Consider the following 3,463-nt stretch of genomic DNA (forward strand, 5'->3'; position numbering starts at 1 on the left):
AGGGGCCATGAGAGATTGAGAGGGCTGATTGGGGCCAACCAGGTCGGTTGGCTGCCGCAGTGCTCGTCATAGTGACCCGTCGTTCCGGTCACTTGGCTTTTATATAGAGAGAAGTATTTATGAGAGATAGTGCATCGTTATTTGTAAATACTTGTGCAGCATATTTCCCCCATAAAATATGGAATGGTATCATCAGAAAAATTATGTGACTCTTTTAATCCTTAATGAAAAATTGCAGCTGAAATATAAAGAAACTTGATGAGATGAGGGATGCCCAATGGCTACTGCCACAGGCCATCTTTAGACTCAGATTATACAACAGCAAAGTTATTTACTAATTGCCACATGTTATGAATCTTCAGGATTGCTCACAAAGCCACAGGTCTACTGTGTTTCCTTTCAGTCTTTTATAAAAATGTACATTTTAAAATAAAATCCAAATCATAGTGTTGTGGACTGAATTGTGTTTCCCCCACAAAAAAAAAAAAAAAGGTCATACATTAAAGCTTTAATCCAGTGGCTCTTAACCTTTCCTTGAACATGCCCCACCTAAGCATCTCTAAAATCGTAATGCCTCCGCTGTGACATATAATTCTTATTATTCAAAAAGTGAACTCCTATTCACATGGAGAAAGCCTAAAAGGCCATTAACTTGGTCTAAACAAGCTTCCAAAGAACATAGCATCCATAAAAGAGGAAAATAAAAGAACAAAAGGACAGTTGAGGTACTGAGGAAGAAATTATTAAAACAATAATATAATAATAATATGAAGTGATATGAAAAAATTGCAAATAAAGTTTCAAAACATAGGGAACTAAAATGCATAAATGTCAATATATATTTATATACTGTATATGAGGCCCCTAGAACCATAAGAAATGTAAAAAATTCACTGTTAATAACTCATTCTCAAATTGCCCCCCTTAAAAATCAAATTGCCGTCCCGAGGGCCGCTGGGAGAGGCGGCAGCGGCGGTCAGGGCGAGCAGGCGGAGGTCAGGGGCCGGATGCTGTGGCTCAGATGTCATGTGGCCTGTGTTTTGGACCGTGGTGCGTACTTATGCTCCCTATGTCACACTTCCTGTGGCCTTCGTGGTCGGGCTGTGGGCTACCACCTGGAATGGTTCATCCGGGGAAAAGATCCCCAGCCAGTGGAGGAGGAGAAGAGCATCTCAGAGCGTCGGGAAGATCCAAAGTTGGATGAGCTGCTAGGCAAGGACCACACCCAGGTGGTAAGCCTTAAGGACAAGCTGGAATTTGCCCCTAAAGCTGTCCTGAACAGAAACCGCCCGGAGAAGAATTAATAGAGGACACAGGGCCGTATGGGTCCTTCCGTAGGCTGTGACTGGTCCTGCCACCATGTTGACCCAGCTCCAGAATCCACATCTGATTTGCATTGTTGCTTATTCTGGCCCCTCAGGCACCACTCAGCCACACACATACTGGGTGCTCTCCTACAGTCAGGCACACGGACACACCAGAAGCTGAGGGGCCAGTCAAGAGGAAGGCCCTGGAGGGTTCCGGCCTGCAGGCTGCATCTGCTGTATGGTGGCCACAGCTGCCCCGGCTTCTGGGCGCACTTCTGGGAGTAGCGTATGAAATGAACCTTGGCTGTCAGTCCCTTCAGGGAGGCAGTTTAACCTCAAGCTGAAGCGCATGGGATTGGGGTGTTGCTTTAAGAGAGATACCACATGTCTAACTCCCGTTTACATGGGAAGAATTCAGACATCTACCTGGTTCCTTCCCTCGTTTGCCCAGTCCTTTTGTGCTCACTCTTGCTGAAATCCTGTCCTACCAGCTCAGGAAAGGGGGGACTCGCTGGGGACGGGCTGTTCTTGGCAGCCCAGGCTGTTCACTTGGGGTAGGTGAATTTGCTTGAAAATAGCCACCATCTTTCATCCCCCATCACTGTATAGTGCAAAACTCGATTAAATGGCATCTGAGAACAAAAAAAAATAAAAATCAAATTGCCCCCCTGTAGGGCATGTGCCCCATGTTGGGAACCACTGCTTTAATCCCAAGTACTTTACAATGTGACTGTATTTGGAGATAAGGCCTATAAAAAGGTAGTTATGATGAGATCATTAGAGTGGACTTTATAGGAAGAGATGAGGACATACAAAGAGACAGAGACCTGGGAAATGCCATGTGAGGACACAGGAGGAAGGCTGCCCATCTGTGAACCAAGGAGAGGGACCTTGGAAGATACCAAACCTGCTGACACCTTTATCTTGGATTTCTAGCCCCTGGAACTGTGAGAAAACAAATTGCTATCATTTGAGCCACCCAGTCTGTGATATTTGGTTATGGTAGCCCTAGCAAAGTCATACACAAAACAAAGCACTGTATAAAAAGTGAATAAAAATAACAGCAATAATAAAGCACTGTAAAAAATAAACAAGACTTAGAATTGAGTTACGTTTTTTAAAAATATTTTTGTATTGATTTCAGAAAGGAAGGGAGAGGGAGAGAGAGATAGAAACATCAATGATGAAAGAGAATCATTGATTGGCTGTCTCCTGCATGGCGCCTACTGGGGATCGAGCACACAACCCAGGCATGTGCCCTTGACTGGAATCGAACCTGGGACCCTTCAGTCCGAAGGCCAATACCCTATCCACTGAGCCAAACCAACCAGGGCAAAATTGAGGTACTTTTACCAGTGACTTCTTGCTTCCTAAGTCACTGCTCTACCGCTGAGCCAAACCGGCTGGGCTGTTACTTTTATTCATCTCAACTTTCACAGAAATCCGACCACCAGTTTCTGATACAGGCCCATCCCTCTCCCTCCGCGGGGCTTCCACACTCCAGCGCCTTGTGTCCACATCCCAACACCGTCAGCTCCCCAAAACTTTCCTTCTCACCACAGAAACTTACTGACGGAAATGGACGCCAGTGCTCGGGGCTGCCAGGATGAGTTGCTGGTGGAGGGGCTCGGGTTAGCTTGTTTGGTGGCTAGATGTGTAAGTGGGAGACTGTGAGGTTAGCCTTATTCCCAGCGGGCTGTCTGCTCACCCCTCCATCTGTTCACCCCTCCACCTTCTCACCTGCCCCAGCCCACGTGACATCTCCCACTTGTGTCCAATCCAAATGGCTGCTACCAAAATGGAGTCACTTTCCTGATTAAGTGACCAAACAAAACCTAATACCTGACCTAATTGCAGTTTTAAACTCTCCCAGGAGTGGAATTTTATTTATTTATTTATTTGTTTGTTTGTTTGTTTGTTTATTTACTAGAGGCCCAGTGCACAAATTCATGCACAGGTGGGGCCCATCGGGCTAGGCCAGCAGTGGGTAGGGGCCACGGGTGGTTGGCTGGCCAGCCCTGCCCCCAATCGGGGGTGGGGCCAGCCGGGACTAGGGGCCGAGGGCAGTTAGCTGGTCAGGGGGAAGGGCCACGGATGGTTGGCTGTCTGGCTCTGCCCCAGGTGAGGGGGGCGTTGATGGGGAGCAGGGGGCGTGG

The 3,463-nt window shown here is 47.1% G+C and overlaps 1 pseudogene across 1 annotated transcript; it reads left to right on the forward strand.

Annotated features, from left to right (window-relative positions):
* Nucleotides 1–1,026: 1,026 nt before the first annotated feature.
* LOC307105319 (small integral membrane protein 12-like) lies at nt 1,027–1,588 on the forward strand (annotated as a pseudogene). Its single transcript has one exon. The product of its transcript is annotated as a small integral membrane protein 12-like (transcript).
* The last annotated feature ends 1,875 nt before the right edge of the window (nt 1,589–3,463 follow it).

This window comes from Cnephaeus nilssonii (assembly GCF_951640355.1).
Source record: "Cnephaeus nilssonii genome assembly, chromosome: 9".
NCBI lineage: Eukaryota > Metazoa > Chordata > Mammalia > Chiroptera > Vespertilionidae > Cnephaeus > Cnephaeus nilssonii.